This window comes from Schistocerca gregaria, chromosome 7 (genome assembly GCF_023897955.1).
Source record: "Schistocerca gregaria isolate iqSchGreg1 chromosome 7, iqSchGreg1.2, whole genome shotgun sequence".
Lineage (NCBI taxonomy): Eukaryota > Metazoa > Arthropoda > Insecta > Orthoptera > Acrididae > Schistocerca > Schistocerca gregaria.
The window spans coordinates 300,350,692-300,370,576 of record NC_064926.1 but is presented as its reverse complement, the minus strand read 5'-3'; the positions used below and the strand labels follow the sequence as shown (position 1 = coordinate 300,370,576).

General features: G+C 43.6%; 1 protein-coding gene across 5 annotated transcripts in view; it reads right to left on the bottom strand.

Annotated features, from left to right (window-relative positions):
- LOC126282042 (fat-like cadherin-related tumor suppressor homolog) overlaps positions 1–19,885 on the bottom strand; it is a 1,587,586-nt gene that overhangs the window by 934,121 nt on the left and 633,580 nt on the right. For 4 of the 5 annotated variants that reach the window (XM_049981457.1, XM_049981458.1, XM_049981459.1 and 1 more), the window contains one exon: positions 9,670–9,704. The exons of the other annotated variant lie outside the window; for it this stretch is intronic. The gene's annotated coding sequence lies outside the window, so the exon portion shown is untranslated. The remainder of the gene's footprint in view (positions 1–9,669; positions 9,705–19,885) is intronic. 5 annotated transcript variants of the gene reach the window in all.

Here is a 19,885-nt window from a genome sequence, read left to right as displayed (position 1 = left end):
GTCATGTAGTTAAATGTTCTTGCAAGAAATGAGAGGGCGTTGTAGTATACACGCTGCTCCATCTATGAACATGATATTGCCATATTTCCAAACTAGGGATGGGTGCACGTTTTCTCGCCTAACGAGAAACATAGGACAGTTTCTGCTGATAAAATCAGTGGAGATTTTTTATTAGCTTTTTTACAGGATTTTTAGAGGGCGAGAGCAGCCCTGCAGCTGACAGCTCATCGCAGCTAAGGTAAATGCCGCTAGCGGAGACATATAGTTGTTGGTTCACCAGCTTGCATCCATTTAGAACGCAGCAACCTTGAGTACTCTTCTGCTCATTTCGTCACAAAAACTAACCATCCTCCCTATAGTTGATTGTCATCCTAAATCGTACCGAACACAGAACCAGAATCTGATTATTTCTCATAATATTGGCCAACTTGTAGAGAACTTTCCATTTAAACTTGATATTGTTGTGTTCAATGTAATTTCAGCTAAACAGGACGTAATGCAATATCTTGACAACTGTCCTAACACTGTCATGTCACAACCTATGTAAATTCGTGTACTTCTTTGACAATAAATCTGAAATTAAACAAATTGTGTACAGCTAAATATCAGTGTGCTCTGTCCTAGAATAACGGTCCACTCCTAAACCCAGTCACTGATTCCAGAGACGCTAATGCACTCACAAGGTGTTTTTGCTGATGCCTTATAAACGTAAAAGGGAGTCGTGTGTCAGAAGGTGTCATTGAGTTTCTTTTGGCGAAAAACAAGAGCAACGCGGAAAGTCCACGGAGACCTGCTAGTGAACAAAAATAAGGCCAGTCTTCGGGCGAGGCGTCTGTCTCCAGAGCAACACGGTCGTACAAACCTGTCCAATCTCCCGGATGAGAAACACCTCGCTGCTCACCCACACGGCTCTGTTGGTTGTGCTGACACTCTAGTCCACCAGTTGGGATACTCAACAGGTGTTTGCCGCTGGGTCCCTCGCCGTTTAACAGAAGTCATGAAGAGCAACGAAAGGTCATCTGTCTGACCAAATGAAGGACGCACACCGCAGGGAGGAGTATGTGGATGATGCGAAGGTTATTGATGCAGCAGGACGTTGGCTCTGACGAGGACCAGTTGAGTAGTACTGTGCGGTCGCACGTGGCCTCCCAATAAGGTGGCGCAAGGCCCACCTATTGAAAGGCGCTTATATTGAAGAAAATGGTTTTGTAGACGAAAGTGTCGTGTATAATATGATGTACAGGTATCCTAAATAAAACCAAGCTGCTTTCAGAAAAAAGAGTGTTGCGTTACTTATTGAACGCCACTTGCATATTTAATCTTCGTACATCCATATTTAAACTGGATGAAGGTGGGACACAACTGGTACGATTTTTATTTAAAATGAAATTCCTCCAGCTGTACTTAAGATTTTATATTTACTTCGCTACTAGTTTCGACGTTGCGTCAACGCCATCTTCAGGCCCGTGCACTTTGATGAAATCAGTTGTGTGTGGCTCAGTGTAGAAGTCCGCGGTGAAGCCAACACGTGCTCCACATGGATGGCGGGAAGCTGGAGGAATTTCATTTTTAATAAAAAACTTGTATATTTGCTTTAAGAAAATAATTTTAAGTGTGAAATATATCACGATTACGAAACTTTTTGTCCGGTTTTGGAATAAAAAGATAAGATATTTAGTCAATCTGTTCAGTGCAGCTTATCATCAGAAGCATTTCGGGAGAGATATCCGGTGGGCCCTGGACTACAGAAGGCGTCAATGTCTCTATGACCCGCGTATAGTGATCCTAAAAGGTGGTAGCCATTCTAGTAGACGAATTAATACAGCAGTTCGTTACATTTTCCAGCACTTTTGGTAGCTACTGGTACCTTTTTTCCTTCATAACTAAAAAAGTGCCTACTTCATTCTCGTGACTTAAGTGTTGTACAAAGTAACGTCACCCCACAAGTAAATGCCTGCATGGCATATATACAACTGATAGCGGCTGTCGGCCTCGGTGGCTGGACCACTAACCTGAACGTCTGGGGTTCAATCTCACTTCATGCCTCTTTTTGGGGGCTGGGGGGGGGGGGGGAGAGAGCTGATTCATCAATCTTCTGAATGGGTTGATTTTGCCCGCTACGACTTTCTCTCTCGAGTCAACCTCAGCATCCTAGAGAGGCACTTACAACCTACGTCCTTAATTGTTTGTTGGATACTTTTGTCTATCTCTCCCCTTACTGTTTTTACCCTCTGAAAATGTTACGGAGTGTTCCTCTTATCTAATTTGCACCCGGAAACTGAGCGCAATTCAGTCTTTCGACAAGAGTAGCCCTCCTCATGCACTGAAAAAATGACGCTTCAAATACACTATGGAAACTTTTACGAGAAAAGATGCAACGAGAGTAAAAACTTTCGAAACCCTTTTAACGCTTAAGTACGAATGACACTATATGGTTCCAGAGACATGTCTAATCTGACATATCTATGACGTGAATATGCAGTGGGAGCGACGAATGGAAATTTTTGCCAAAGCCAGAATTCGAACCCGTGTCTGCTGCTCACTAGGCACAGTTGCTTTGCGCGACTGCACGGACTATACTAGCACTCCACTCTCCTTAGTCCAAATCCAAGCCTAATGGCAATTTTGAATGAGGATGGAGGCTCGCTAGGGTAGTCCATGCAGTTGTGCAAAGTCACTGTGCCAGGGTGGCGCACCGGTTAGTACATCTGCCTAATGAGCATGAGAGGTGGGTTCGAATCCCTGCACTGGTACAAATTTTCATTCATCGATTCTGTCCACATGTATACTTAGTATTGAACTCTACTTTGAACATTACCGCGACGACGGGCCACAGCACCCTAAGAATATTGCGGACACATCTGTTTGTGATTAACAACCAAGCGGCCTTTATTATAACGTCATGACTATCATTAAATAGGCACGACATATACAAGACATAGCCTGCCTCTCCCGAGGAGAAGGTGTATAACCCATCCCTGTCGGGAACTTTATAACTGAATAGGTTATTCCTACCTGATCCTTTCTTCATTTCTGGGGAATAGTTTGGACGTTCTGTGGTGAATGGACATGGGTCAACGTAGAGTAACTAGGAAGCGCCACAGTGATCAGACGATTCTGTGCCTATGCTGTACCGGGTTTTCTGAAATGCAATAAAGTTGATTTAATACTTTGTTGTTTTTTATCATTTGTGCGGGAATAAAGCAAGGGCAGCAAGTCGTCTCGCACTATTTGCTGTGATTTTCAGTCCGAAGACTGGTTTGATGCAGCTCTCTAAGCTTGCCTATCATGTGCAGGAATCCATTAGAAGTTGCTTGCTGCCTTTATAATTTTAATCCCCGCCCCCCACGCACACTCACACACATACACACACACACACCTCCTTAACCTACCAAATTGAGGATTCTTTGATGTCTGACGACGTCTCCCATCAACCGAGCGTTTTGTCGTATCACAAAATTCTTTTTTTTTTAACCAAGTCTTGACAGGTTATTCTATCTACCCATCTAAATGTCAGCATTCTTCTGCATCAGTAAATTTTGAAAGCTCCTTGTATGAATTACTTATCCTCCAACGAAAGCGTCTACTCCCTTCTTGTCTAAACTGCTTCTCGTCCACGTTGCGCTTCAGTACAACACTACGCTCCGTACAAATACCGCCAGAGACTTCCTAACATTTGCATTTGTATGAGACATTAACAAATTGTTCTTTTTTCAGGAATGCTTTTCATGCTACAGCCATTGTGCATTTTATACCCTGTCTACTTCGGCCATCATTAGTTAGTTTGTGCCGGCCGCAGTGACCGAGCGGTTCTAAGCGCTTCAGCCTGGAACCACGCGACCGCTACGGTCGCAGGTTCGAATCCTGCCTCGGGCGTGGATGTGTGTGATGTCCTTACGTTAGTTAGGTTTATGTAGTTCTAAGTTCTAGGGGACTGATGGCCTCAGATGTTAAGTCTAATAGTGCCCAGAGCCATTTTTGAAGTTAGTTTGCTGTCCAAATAGCAAAACACTTCTACTAGTTTTAGTGTTATTTTCTTCAGCACCACTAGATTTATTTTGACTACATTTAATTAAGCTTGTTCGACGTTTGCTACCGTTCATATTTTAACCTCTTTTCAAGACACTAACCATTCTGTTCAGCTGTTGTTTCATGTCGTTTGCCATCTCTGATATCCTGCAGTTTCTATTTCTTCTCTTTGAACTGTAATTCCTTCCCAAATATCCCCTAAGGTTTTTTACTGCTTGGTCAGTGTAAGGACTAAACAAATTCAGGAAGAGGCTAAAAGCCTCTCTCATCTCGTTTCCATTACTGATACTGTTTCGTGTCTTTTGACTCAAATGCAGTCTCGTTTTTGCTCAAGTCGTAGATAGTTTTTCGCTCTTTGTGTTTTATCCCTGCTATCTTCATAATTTCTACGAATGTATTCCAGCCGACATTTCCCTAAATCTACGAATGTTATAAATGCTTGCCTTTGTCACACTATTAGTGAACAATTTTGCCCTGAGCAGTGTAGAAACTATAGCTTTGTTTAAATACACATTGTATGGCAAGTCTTTTAGTTTAATCCTCAGATTCTGCTTAGATGTAATGTACTTTTACGTCGACCGTTCCATTTCTATTTTGATTGTACTAAATGTGTTTACTCGTACAGCTATTACTCGTTTTAGGACTTATGTTTTGTCTATAGTGGAATTTAAGCTTCGACCATCGCCTCTGAGCACAGCGAGAGACAGCTTACCGACATCTGCCTTTGAACTGAAAACTAATTACTAGCGGCTGCACTGACTGAGATCTTAGGGATAATTCGTGGAACCAACGGTACTTAATAACAGGAACTGGAAGAACCAACAGAATGTAAGTCGGGAAGAAGTGGAAAGCAACGGGTTCTTTATGAGAGAAATCCCAGAAAAAGAAAGGAGCTAGTTCTGTAAAGCTTGTGTAAATCCAAAGTAACTTATCAGAGCTGGTAATGAATCATCCTCCTCTAACATTTCCTTTCTTTTTATAGAGTTAACCGATACCATGTATAATCTCGAATCTCGCATAGGAAATAATTACCTCGGCTGTTTCATTAATAGAGTTCATTTTATTTTGCATACGATGTATTATATTTCAGGCTAAAATGTATAAAAAAGAAATTAATGTGTTACAATCGATATGTACTAACAGTTAAAATTACTCTTCTTTTAAAAATATTTGAAATTACGAAATTTGTGGCATCCATAAAATTCATATTTTTAATTGCACAATTGAACGCCAATTATTAAACTCACTTCTGGATTAATTGATAAAATAATTATATATTTTAGCGCTGATTCATATTTTGTTCTGTAAACTCTTTGTCTTTGTAATGTCTTTGGAATATTGTGAGTACGGTAGAATGTAAGTAGTGGTGGGCATGCCTCCGAAGGAAACGCACGTATTTTGCTAAAATTGTCAACAAAAACGTAGTTATTGGTTTCTTGGCCGTGGAAATTGTACAGTCAGTGTCATTTAGAAGAATGGGATAAAATAAAAGGATATTCACAGCAACAGACAGCTCTTCAACAGTTATTTTGTCAACACGAACGTGAGAAATCGAAATTTCCAGATGCAAGAAAATATTCCTAGATAAGAGTTTGAGCCATCGACGACGAGATAATGAAGATAAGTAAAAAAGTTCTTCTTTTGGAATCTTACTCCTCTCGTAATTTTTCCGGCCAGAGTGGCCGAGCAGTTCTAGGCGCTACAGTCTGGAGCCGCGCGACCGCTACGGTGGCAGGTTCGAATCCTGCCTCGGGCATGGATGTGTGTCATGTCCTTATGTTAGTTAGGTTTGAGTACTTCTAAGTTCCGGGGGACTGATGACCTCATATGTTCAGTCCCATAGTGCTCAGAGCCATTTGAACCTCTCGTAATTTTCAAGATTTGTGCAATAAATTTGACTTTAACGGTGATGTATGGGAGGGTAATATTACAAGCTGAACTGCTACTTATGGCCATCGCTTTTAAGTATACTGTGGAATGGCTGTAAGACGTCCACTCTCCTCTTGTACTTAAGTAAATTCTTAAATTTGGCTGTCATGGCAGTTTACAGCAGAGATAATGATACAATTAGCACACTTTTACATACCTCACTATTACACATGGCGATTCATAAGGAAAGAACAGATTTCAATTCTTCATTACAGACAAACTATAAAATTCAGGGCACATTGCCCATGTCTCTGGATAGAGGAAGATTTTAATTTGTTTGTTGGTGTCGACATGGCGACTGCACTACACGATAAATTATTTTGTGTTTGGAATCTGCGCTAAGTAAGCCCATTGTTCAAGTGCAATGTGCATTCCGCCGCAGATTGAGCAAGAAGCCGCCTTTGCACAAGCAGATTTATGACTCGCATAAAAACGTCTTTGAAGTTGGTTGCATATGTAAAGGGAACAGTACTGGTCGGCCCCGCAAGTCTGATGAGAACGTCAAACTTACACTACAGGCGTTCTCACGGACCCCTCGACACTCTACAAGACGGACAACGCGTGCATATGAAACCTTTCTAGGCTGCAGTTACTGCAGCAATTCCATCGGAACGACTAGAACGGAATGTACGAATTTTGCATTTCAGTTCTCCAGGATATGACAGAGCACACTTTTTCCGAACAACTCATCTGTTCGGACGTTTCATCTATGGCGTAAAGTAAACCACAATAATAATATAAGAATTTGAGAGTCCCAAAATCCAGGAGTCTTCGTCGAACTAGAGAGAGACTTAATAAAACTGAATGTGTTTTGCGCCGCTTCTGTTCACAAAGTTTATGGACCTCCCTTTTTTGTAGAAGAAACTGCGACAGGAATGTCATACCTGTACAAGTCGCAAAATTGGTTGTTTCCGCAGGTTCGCGAACATTTAATAGATTTCGTGTTTATGCATGACGGCAAACCGCCTCACTTTTACCTTGGAGTGCGGCGTCATCTTAGCACCACCCCACAACTTTGGGTTGGAAGCAGTGGAAGACAAGATCTAGCTCATTGTTTGCGGCCTCTGTCGTCACTGCCGGCCGGGGTGGACGAGCGGTTCTAGACGCTACAGTCTGGAACCGAGCGACCGCTACGGTCGCAGGTTCGAATCCTGCCTCGCGCATGGGTGTGTGTGATGTCCTTAGGTTAGTTAGATTTACGTAGTTCTAAGTTCTAGGGGACTGATGACCACAGATGTTTAGTCCTATAGTGCTCAGAGCCATTTGAAGGCCATTTGTCTGCAATAAACAACTGTAATGTGTTATTCCTTTCTGAATCAGTCTGCGTTTGGCTCACGCCTCCTGAGTTTCTCCTTTTCCGTCCAGTTCCAGATTTTTCTGCAGTAATGCTTCCCTTCGCGCTTTTCTTACCTAAGAGGGGAGGACAATCGAATTCTACGACCCCACTCTTTTGTCGCGCCGCTCGGTAATTGTAAACTCCATCTTCGGGGTCGCCACTATAATTTCTACACCGGAATCTGCGCATCCTGTTAAAAAGGTTTCATCGGAGGTTCCTGAAAGCGAATTTCTCGAGTCAGATCGTAAAAAGAACGGCGCCGTAGGAGCGAGAATAATAATGAGCGGGGGCCGGCGTGTGGGTTTTGCAGTTATCGCGGCGTCCGCTTGCTATCAGAGCGCTGCCATCGCCGGCCTGGGCAACAGGGGGCGCCAGGTCTCGCTAATCCGAAATGCCGGCCCGACGCGGTCGTTACTCTCATTACGTTTTATCGATCCGCTTAAATGTCCCATAAGGACGCGCGCTTAAAACCGATAAAAGTTAATACCGCATCCGGTCTCCCGGGAATAGGCGGCGGGTAGGTGGGGGGTGACAAAAAGTATAAAAGCCTACGTTTTATGCCGGGAGAGTCTTTGATACAGGTGAAAAAGGACTTGGCTAAACTGCCGTGATTGCACCCTGCTCTTCAATTTAAAAAAACCTGCTGAGCGGAAAGCTAGTTTATTGTGCACATCATTTCTGGCTTCAGCTCTGCACATTTTCGATGGCTCTGTATCCCCAACGGATGCACAAGTGGAAAGAAAATTTAAGTTCGTTTGTGGCGCTTTTGTATGCGTATGTTCCAAAAATTACGTAATATGCAGTTTAGTAGCTAGCAAGTCGGATTAATCTTAGAAGCGATCACGCTGTAGAACGTCGCAGAACTTTTTTTCAGAAATAGAATTAATAAATAATTAATTACTTTAAAAATGGGCACAAAAAGTCTGATCTACAAAACCACTAATTTTGTGGTAGCCGTTGCGGTCAGTTTTTGATCATCTTCAGACCTTCACACCATGACGGTAGGCCTCAGGGTATGAGAGTATGAAGATGATCAAAAACTGACCGAAAGCGGTTATTGCAAAATAAATGTTTTTGCAATCGAGACTTTGTGCCAATTTTTAAATTACTCTTTGCCGGACCACTGTTCTCCACGAGAAGTGCTCTCAGAAATTATAAATAAATAAAGCCGCCTCTATCCTGAAGTGGCCACAACATATTCAATATTTATTACTTTGTCAAACCTTCAATATATTGAAGCGAGGCAAACATCGTCAATAATATTTCAATAGTGACAGCTGACAATGCGATTTCACGGAGTAAAGGAAACGAACACCCAAAAGAAAGAGTGTGATGTAAATGCAGTGGCTACAGCTGGCAAGAAACAACAAGCGAAAGGAGCGTGTATGTTTGGAGCGCAGTATTGTGTGGTTGTCTACGATGGACTGGGGCAAATCCGAACAAGAAGAAAGTCGAACCGATTCTGAGATGCTGCTGCAGAGGAATGCTCAAAATTAAATGGACTGACAAAGTAAGAAATCATGAGAAAGGGGTTATGTGGGAAACATTGACAAGACGAAGGGACAGGACAACAAAACATAAGTTAAGGCCGTTATTACAGTATCAAATATTCGTTTACAAAGAAATTTGATCAAACATTCATCATGGTCCTTTGACAATGATCTTTGACGTGGCGCAAAACGGGTTTTACTCTGCATCAAATATTTCGTCATAGTTCGTTCACTGCACATGCGCCAACGTCACGTGTATTCACGGACTTTGAGGCCATGTTTATATATATATAAACACTACATTAAACGACAAACAACTGCAGCGATGCTAGCGCTCCAAATGGTTACATTTCTCCACGCAGTGAGCACACTAAGGCGAGACTCTAGATTTGATCAAAGAAAACTTGACCAAGGCCTATCCTTGACAAAGTCCGTTATTAGTGTTAAATTTTATTTTTAAAAGAGACTTTGTCAAACACAACTTGACAGTACAGTACCGGCCTAAGAGGTCGAGCAACAACTGCTGTGACACTTGAAGAAGCAAAACTGTACGGTAAGAGAGAGATTGAAATATAAGTTTATAAAAAATTATTCATACCTTAAGGGCCATAATTTTTTTTTGGAGGGTGGCAGCAAAGATTGGAATAAAATAATTGAATCGGATCCCTCTTATGAGAGAAGTGTCAGACAGATCGCTCTATTGAAGCCTGCACATAAACAGGTTCGGACATTCAAACATTAATTACTTCAAATATCTTCAGCGCTGGAATCCGGATCGGGCACTCAGTTTTAACTTCTTACAAATGTTCGTAATGGTGTGCACGCTGCTAAAAATGGAAGCATTTCTGACACTGAAAAGCACTCGTAGTTTCGAAATTTACTTACTGAAGCGGAAAAGTGGAGTAGCTGTTCTCTCCTACCTGTAACAATTGAAAAGCACTCATTAATGTCAGAAAACAAATAAGCAAAGCCTGAAAAAATATTACAGTAACAACAGTTATTAAATAATACGATAAAGCCTCCTACTATCCTTTAAGGTACAAGCTGGATTTACTAAAATTAAAGGGAGACAAACAGCACAATAAACTCAATTTCGATGCAGGCAACACTGGGCTAAGATCACGTTGTATTGTCTCCCTGTGTATATGATTCAGTTCAAACAATACGATAAGATCAATTACTGTTTTTTACAATGTCGGTTGTATTCTGTACTTGTGAAACTGTTCCATGTAGTTATGGCAGTGCATCAGTGAATATTAATACCAATCAGCTGGCTCTTGGCAAAAGTGGAGATATGACGGGTGTTCAATAGCTAATGCAATCACATTATTTTGTTAGTCCTACTTCAATAGGGAAAATGTTGAAGTCGTTGTGGACATCATGGAATATTCTTGCTTCATCCCCTATAGTTTCATGCCCTTCCGATAGGTAGCAGCGCCGCAAGTACCCTTCAAAATGGCGTCTGTAATGGAGTTGCGTTCCAAGCAGAGCGCTGTCATTGAGTTTCTTTTGGCGGGAAACCAGAGCATCGCAGATATTCATAGGCGCTTGCAGAACGTTTACGGAGACATGGTAATGAATAAAAGCATCTTAAGTCATAAGGTGAGGCGTCTGCCATCATCGCAACAGCATGGCGCAAACCTGTCCGATCTCCCACGTGCCGGCCAGCGAACACAGCCGCGTCTCCTGCAGTGATATCGTCAAGAAACTGAAGAAACGACTTCAGCATGATCGTCGCCACAACAACGCAAGGCATCACACACGTCTGCGCACCTTAGAGGAGCTCGCAAAACTTCATCGGACTGTTCATCCTCATCCATCCTTCAGCCCGTATCCTATCCCAATGAGAGATGCCACTCTGCGGGAAGCAGTAGGTGAATGATGGAGGGGTTATTGATACAGAAAGATGTCGGCGCCGCCGTCGACCGGTAGAGTGGTACTGTAAGGCAGTATAAGGCTGTCCCATTCAACGGAGATTATGTTGAAAAATAGGGTTTTGCCGCCAAAAGGGAGGGAATAGTAATGTGTATTGGAATCCTCAATAAAACCAACCCGCTTTCAGAAAAAAATGAGTTGTATTACTTAATGAATGCTCCCCGTAATTTCCAGACACAAGTTGGGATTGACGGAGGGAAGGTAGGGAAATCGCTCGTGTCCGTTCTGAGGGACCATCCCTAAATTCTCCTGCAATGATGTAGAAAAAGATTACGCAACTATTAACTGTGGCTACCCGGGCAGGGATATAAATCGCCGTCCTGTGAATACCAGTCCAGTGTCTTCAGTGAAAAGAAAAGTGCAAACATAATACGAAGAAACTTCAGAAAGTGATTTACACATCTCTTCCCACGCTAGGGCAATAACGCGCACTGTCAGAAGAGAGTACGGATTTCGGGTTTCCTGGAGACAGTTCTGCTGTAGTTCACATAGTAGGTATTTAAGTGAGCGAGTGCAATGGCGCACAATATCCAAACATGCTCTAACTTTGAAGTAAGGAGGGCAGCACTATTCGGGTCGGTAATACGTGTAAATTGCACAAAGATTGGCCGTAAAGGTTTGGCGATGTATGCACCGACTATATTGTCGTATTCCGCACCTACGTGGATGATGGTGATCGGGAAGTCCTGATCTTGCACCGAACGATTTCCATCTTTTTGGCAAGTTGAAGGAGCACTGGGATGGGGGATTTTTCCAACGATGAGGACGCTCACACAGCCGTTCTCGCATGGCTCTTTTCAAATGGCTCTGAGGAACATTTGAGGTCATCAGTCCTCTATAACTTAGAACAACTTAAACCTAACTAACCTAAGGACATCACATCCATGCCCGAGGCAGGATTCGAACCTGCAACCGTAGCGGTCGCGCGGTTCCAGACTGAAGCGCCTAGAAATTCTCGGTCACAACGGCCGGCCCGAATGGCTATGTAACTGAGGACCTGTCTTCTACTGTTCAGCAACTGAACGACTGGTATTTATGGGTATTACATATTGTGCACAGAAATGTAGCAACAAACTTCGAATGGCCTTAGAAGGTGTCTTGAGGAACAAACCGAGGACAGGAACCAATGTCTGGAAACGTCACACAAGGACGCTACAGAGCGTCGAAGTTCAGGCACCGGCGTTTGCCATTAGACCATCCCTTCGGCAGCAAATGTGACTTTGTACTCTGAGGTGAAACTTCTCGCAATGTTGTTTGTTATTCAGTGATAGCAACTGATTGCCACAATAGCCAGTGCAGAAGGGTGAGCTAGCAGCTACGTAGACAGACCTAATCTCCTGTGAAAGCCGACACAGGTTTCTATCGGCAGTTCAAATTTCTCCTGTATACCAGAAACAGTTGAGATATTAGATGACTGATCACATGGTTCCTCTCTACAATTTTTACACCCCTCCCCTCCCCCTCCCTCCAGCACACAGGTATATACAATTCCCTCCACTAAAAAAGTGATAATTCCTTGATAGCTCAGAATGTATCCTATGAACTGGCCCATTCTCTGGCCCATTCTTGTAATCAATTTGTGCCATAGTTTTCATTCTCCTCGATTCATGTTGACTAACTCCTCATTACTTTATCTATGCATCTAATCTACTGCACTCTTTTGTAACATTTCAAAAGCTTCCGTTCTTTTCTTGTTTGAACTTTTAGTCCATGTTTCACTTCCATACCAAGCTACACTCCAGGCAAATACATTTCCTACAGTGAATCTGCAATTAATATACTCTCCAGTTCGGCCATCGTCAGCTCTTATAGAGCCCAAACAACAAACGTCATCCACTGCTTTTAGTATCTCATCCCGCCCCCCCCCCCCCCACCCCGTCTAATTCTATCAGCATCACCTGATTTAATTCGACTGCATTACATTACTGTTCTTTTCTTTCCTCGATATCTTCTAAGCTTTTTCCATGGCACTATCTATTGCATCGTCATCGGCAAACATAAAAATTTTTATTTCTTCTCCTTAAATTTTAATTCAATTTCGATTTTTCTTGTTGGATACACTACAGCCCTGCTTCCTTATCATGTCCTTCCATATTTATTCCTGCAGCTTGGTTTGTGAACAAGCTGTAACTTTTCGCTCCATGTGTATTACACCTGTTATCTTCATACCTTCAAATAAATTTTTCCAATCAGTATTGTCAAAAGCTTTCTCTAAGTCTACGGATGCTGTAAACGTAGTTTTGCCTTTCCTTAACCTAGCTTCTAAGAGAAAACGTTGGGTCAGTATTTCCTGGCACGTTCCTACATTTATACGGAACCAGAACTGATTTTCCCCGAGGCCGGCTTTTACCAGTCTATCAATTCTTCTGGAAATAATATGCGTCCGTATTTTGCAACTAAGTGTTGTTGAACCAATAGTTAGGTACTATTCTCACTTGACAGTATCTGCTTTCTTTATTAAACTGTATGTGGATGAAATGCTTCCGCGGGAGGCGGGGGGGGGGGGGGGGGACGGTGAGTACGACACTCACTAAAACGCAGAGGCGAAAAAAAAAAAAAAAATGAAATGATCGTATGTCATTGACGACCGGGAGTCCTCGCCTGAGGATGTTCGGCCGCCGACTTGCAAGTCTTTTCAGTTACGCAGCATTGGGCAACTTGCGTGTCGATGATGATGAGCATAACTCAACACCCAGTCCCCGAACGGAGAAAAATCTCCGACTCGGCCGGGAATCGAACCCGGGCCATCTGCATGGCAGTCAGACACGCTGAGCACTCAGTAAAGGGTGTGAACAACGTAGCGGTATCTTAAAGGTTGTACGCAGCTGGAAACCCGAGAATACACCGGAATTCTGTGTTGGAGCAGTTGTCACTTGAAAACTGCACATGCGTCGAAATCTCACTTGTTGCCTAAATAGGCTAAATCCAGTGACAATCCATGGACATCACGTCGTTTCTGAAACTTGGCCTTTACGTTATTAGCAGAGGGACTAACTATTGACAGACCTTATTTGTAGAGGCTAGCGAGACAGTGAAATCGTTTTAGTGAAGTAATACGGCTCACAGGAGGAGGAGGAACAGCCTAAGTAGGAGATCCGAGCACTTAAGGCTGGCTGGGGATTTCAAGTGGAAAGGAAGACAGCCTCACGTTGCGTGGGGGCGGAGAACGAGGTGGGCGTGGCACGCCCTGGGGAGTCTCACGCACGGCCAGAGGGGCGGGGGAACACTGCGTGCATCACGCACACACACACACACATTTTCAGCGTGGGCTGCGCTAACCAGTGGTCAGCTAAGAAAACTGCTGTGACTAACTGTAATGAATGGGATGTAAATATCTTTCACTACGATAACTTACTTAGCTACGCAGCTTTAATTCAAGGGCGGAATATGAGCATGAAATGGAGGTGAGTGAATAGTTTCGTGCGTCTCTGATGAGAAGAACTTCTCGAGTTTGTAGGCGGTACACGCGCAAATACTGCTTGATATACATGCAATGTTAAGATGTGTAAGGGTAGATATTGTAGGAGTAGTTACATGCGCACATTGCTGTCATCATTAACATGCAGTTTCGTTGGATTACGTCGAACTCTCAGCTCAGTCCGCCAGAGTACCACCTAGGAGACACACACGTGCAGGTTCGGTTTCACGTCACATGCAGAGTCTGAATTTGACTGGAAGAATCACACAAAAGTGCATATTTCACTGCATAGTAAAGTACTTTCTGGAAGCAGCGCTCCAGTCTTTATCGCGGTCATTTCTTCGCTAAATCCCTGCTTGTAATAAAGTTTGCAAAGCCAGGGACTAGGTGCTGAAGTCAAGCGGTACGGATGGGCCGTCCGTCAATTGTGCGAAGATAGCTGTATTAGTGGGATCACCACACACGAAACTCAACGGTTCTCTTTCAATTTCCCAGCCCGTTACACTGTGTTAATCGGTCGGAAAGTTTCAGCACATCCTGTAAATTGTCATCTCTGTTGTGCAGCACCAACCTATCACGTGTATTATCGTCCCAGTTCCGCCACTTTAGGCATCCTATGGCTCTTTACATACTTCGCATGGGTACAGATATATATGTTAAAAGCTTGGCATAAAAAGTCTTTTCTGAAACTTGTTTTGAGCTTTATTGTAACATAATGGTGTTGTACTACATTTGTGGAACGTTGTAGACCGTCGTAATACAAGATGTAAACGGTATAAATGGAGATATTTCTATTTGGTGACTGAGGGCGGTGTACTGAACTACATTACGTCGTTGTTTGAGTCATGTGCACAAAATATGATTAAGTAGTTACATAAATGAACACATCGTTGTAAATGTAATAATTTGACTGTAAAATAATTTTTTGTAAAGTAAGCAGGCAAAATCAAACAGTGTAAATACACAAGAGAAACAGATCATGAACATTAAGCAATTATACAAAATAATGAGCCCACTACTTAAAAAAGTTCTAAAGTTATTCTACAAAAATCTTTTTACAGGACTGATGATAGGTTAGTGATGGCTTGTTATTTCTCCTACAGCCATGTAGGAACAGCACATAACTGAATTAGGTTACATTGAGGCACGATATTGTCCCAAAGCCAGGCAGAGTTTGTTAGCTAAATAACCTAGTAGCGATAGCTGGTATGTAACCTAAAAAACATTAACTCACACGACACTAACAGACAACACGAACGTAGATTAAATCCGCATGGACTGAGCAAATCGAGTTTTCCCGAAGAGGGATTCATGTGGGTTGTTACTAAAATGGGTAGCACTACAGGGGCGCTGGACTGGCAGTTCAATACCAAGTCCCCTTTCCCAGGTGGTGTCGGTGAAAATGTATCTATATCTACTACATCCTCTCTTCTTTTATTCTCTTCTTAGAATATGCCATAATTTTATAATTTTCTACTTCCGAATTCCGGTGTTTTTGTTCAAAAAAACAAGTGTAACTGCTGTAAGTGAATAAAAGATAACAGCAAAGTGCAGACAAAAGAAGTTCACGTAGCTCCACCGCCACGCAGTGCTGCATGGGCAACTGTGCCAGTGACCTCAAATGAGTAACACAATTTTGCTGCAAGATCGTGGCCACTGGAACTGGCTAAGAGGTCTGTGTGGAGCACTAAGGCTTGCTTAAAGTAATAAGCTGGCAGACCTTAGTAGTCGTAATGCAACTAAAAAAAATGCAGCTCGTACTGTTCAACCGTGGTAAAATTCCTGTTTTGAAGAGCGAGCCGCAGCGCGTAGTGTAAAGCAGTCGCCTTCCGTTTCTGGCGATGGCGCCGCTGTGGCAATCGCAGCTTTGGTGTCTCCCTCCGGTGGGAAAGGGGAAAAGTTGACTGTTCACGTGCGTTTAATGGGCGCTATGAGCTGGCTAGGCAGAGAGTCGGGCCACTTGGTTAACCGGGTCAGTGTGGGGCAGTCAGTGTCTCTCTGTCGTCCGGAGTGCTAGTATGTGTTAAGCCCCCAGTCTGCTCGAGTTTGCTCAGGCAATGGGCATTGGCGGTTGGATCGATCGGTTGGTCGGTCGCGCACTGAGACACCAGATGACTTGTACGCCATGTGAGGTGACCACGTCAGTCCAGTGGGCCGCGCCGTATAGCGACGGGTAGTGGCTTCGCGGCAGACACGAAAGCAACAGGAGAGGACAACCCACGATATCGGTCTGGCCGGCGAGAGCTGCGACGACGGGATATCGGCGTGCCATCCTGCGTCAGCTGAAGCGGCCGGCAGCGGACGGTTCGGGAGACGGATTTGGGCGTGCTGCGCCAGGTCTTCGCCAGACATCGCAGTTTATTAAAGATTAAGTGATTAAGTGATTCGTGATATGTTGTTTCATTTACTTGTTAAATTCTACTTGTGTTCTTGGTCAGTCTCTCGTCCCCAACTTACTCGTCTCTCTCTCGTCCGCATTTGTTAGGCAATTAGTGTCTGTCAATCTGCCATACGTAATAGCTGCCTCTGTGATGTTTGTCGGATTCGGTGTTAACGAATTTATTGCTTAAGGTGTAAGGGCCGAATTCCTTAAATATGTTCTTATCTTGCCTATCATCTTGAGAGGTGGTATGTGTAATGTAGAGCATGTTTGTACATTTTATGTAAGACTGCATTTCATAGGTTTTTATTTAAATGGTCAGTTTAGAATACAGGGTGTTACAAAAAGGTACGGCCAAACTTTCAGGAAACATTCCTCACACACAAACAAAGAAAAGATGTTATGTGGACATGTGTCCGGAAACGCCTCCACGCTCTCCTGACCTCAACCCTCTTGACATTCATTTATGGGAGCATTTGAAAGCTCTTGTCTACGCAACCCCGGTACCAAATGTAGAGACTCTTCGTGCTCGTACTGTGGACGGCTGTGATACAATACGCCATTCTCCAGGGCTGCATCAGGGATTCCATGCGACGGAGGGTGGATGTATGTATCCTCGCTAACGGAGGACATTTTGAACATTTCCTGTAACAGAGTGTTTGAAGTCACGCTGGTACGTTCTGTTGCTGTGTTTCCCTTCCATGATTAATGTGATTTGAAGAGGAGTAATAAGATGAGCTCTAACATGGAAAGTAAGCGTTTCCGGACACATGTCCACATAACATTTTCTTTCTTTGTGTGTGAGGAATGTTTCCTGAAAGTTTGGCCGTACCTTTTTGTAACACCCTGTATAAAGTTGCCACCCTTCCAAGGTAACAGTTCTTTTAAAAACAAGTTGCACTTTTGGTAGCGAATAATTTGTGTGTTTTGTACCATTTCCATCCCTCTCATGGGATGCATGGTTTGTGTATGTGTGAGTTGTTAAAATTTTTCGTTTAAAGTAATCTGGTGTGTTGCACCTTTGCACCAGTGCAGTCTTTCAGACATTGTTGTGAGCGGTCTTGACTACGGCCGTGTTAAAATGGAGCGGCAAGGTTCTCAGCCCGAAAGCTCATACTGTCAGAAAAAACATGTTATTTCTGATTATAATTTTTAAATCTGTTTTATGAGTTACCCACTGGCAACTACTCCCACATAGTGTGTTTAAATGTGTTGATGATCTTGATGAATCGCTAGTAAATAAAAAGAATTCTTTAAGAAAAGATTTTGAAAGTAAAAACCACGGTTCGTATATCAGTGGCGACTCTGCGGAGAAGCTAATACGGGTATCTGAACTGTCCGAGCGGCACTTGCACGCGCACCGCCAAACACTATTTCGTCACAACTTTCCGGTGTCAAACCGCAGTAGAGCTGCGCCACGCCTCGTCAGACAGTGGGGCGGAGTTCGCGACTGGGACATATGCCGAGCTGCTGCGCCGTACGAGTGCGCCTTTAATAGCGACCGAGCGACGAGGCCATTAATTCAGCAATCAAAATGTATTTAGCCCCCTGGGTACCCGTCCCGGCCCGTATCATTGAATGCGGAATGGTAATTTTACGGGGACAATGGACGCGGCAGTTAATTTAAATAAGCTGCATCGTATAAATAACGCAACGCAGCGCGCACGTTTCGCGCCGCTGTTGATGATCTCACGCACAGCTGAATTAATTGGTGGAATCAGTTCCGTTCACAAAGAACTGCTCGCATGTACTGCACAGATTCTGCCGATTATTTTTCTTTTTCAAGCAGATGAGCAGTTGATTAATTGTTTTTTCGGACTATTATGGCTGCCTGGGTCTTGAGCTCGTAAACTGTGACGGTCACTCGGAATCTGCTCAGAAGTCAACAATGGGGATGATCATTTATTTCCACAAGAGTAATTTCTATAAATGTGTAACTAATTATTGCTGGCTGCGGTGGTCTCGCAGTTCTAGGCGCGCAGTCCGGAACCGTGTGACTGCTACGGTCGCAGGTTCGAATCCTGCCTCGGGTATGGATGTGTCTGATGTCCTTAGGTTAGTTAGGTTTAAGTAGTTCTAAGTTCTAGGGGACTAATGACCACCGCAGTTGAGTCCCATAGTGCTCAGAGCCATTTGAACCATTTTTCAAACTAATTATCTCACTGTGAGAAGAAATAGGTAGCTCATTTATCACAGAAGTGTAACAACGTACTGCACGTTACGACTCCGGAGTTCCATTAGGAGAGAAGGAGCGTAAACCAGTCACTTGCCGCGTTGCATCGGTTTACCGTGAATTACAGAATCAGTACAGGTGAATGCAACGACAGTTTGCTTCAAAGTTCTTTCCTTTCTTCATGAGTCTAGAGTAACAGTTTCAGTAAATACGAATAAAATCAAGGTAGCGTCTGCAACAAAGAAAATGAGTCCAATAACACTCGTTTACTAGATTAGTGATGATGGCAAGTACTGTGATTCATTCTTTACATATGAGAGGGTAATTACTGTTCCAGGGTGGAGTCCGTAACACGCATACTTTGGCTCTGAGCACTATGGTACTTCAAGTCTGAGGTCATCAGTCCCCCAGAACTTAGAACTACTTAAACCTCACTAACGACATCACACACATCCATGCCCGAGGCAGGATTCGAACCTGCGACCGTAGCGGTCAAGCCGTCCCAGACTGAAGCGCATAGAACCGCTCGGCCACAACGGCCGACTCACGCATACTTTCTAAGGACGTTTAGAGCACGTGTCAAAGCCTGTACAGCGATCCAGCCGAGTCCCTATGCAAAGAGAGGTCGTAATAATAATAAAAAATGTTAAAACCAGTGTTCCAGTCACAGATTCGGATTGCTGATACGATTACGTGTTCAGTGGTAGTACGCTCTGGGCTGATACCTCTTTATTAAAAAGCCGGCGGATTTAATTCGCTTTATTATGCATTAAAAGCAATTTTCTCAGGCCACTTGTAACCACAGATAGCTTGCCCGAGGAAAGGATATCAGATGGTGGTGACAGAGAAATTTCTGAGCCACGTATCAAACAATTTATAAATTCCTCGCGATGGCGAGGAACTGCAGAAGATCCAGTGACCGTTTGTTTCAAAATCCACGTTAATGAGACGGTTGTGCGGAGGTACGCCGGCGTCGCCAACGACCAGGCACCTTTTGCCACGCGAGTATTGCAAACTTAGCACGGACCTTTCGTTCTCCGAGGAAGCATACAGTGTGCGCCGGCCGGAGTGGCCGTGCGGTTCTCGGTGCTGCAGCCTAGAACCGAGCGACCGCTACGGTCGCAGGTTCGAATCCTGACTCGGGCATGGATGTGTGTGATGTCCTTAGGTTAGTTAGGTTTAATTAGTTCTAAGT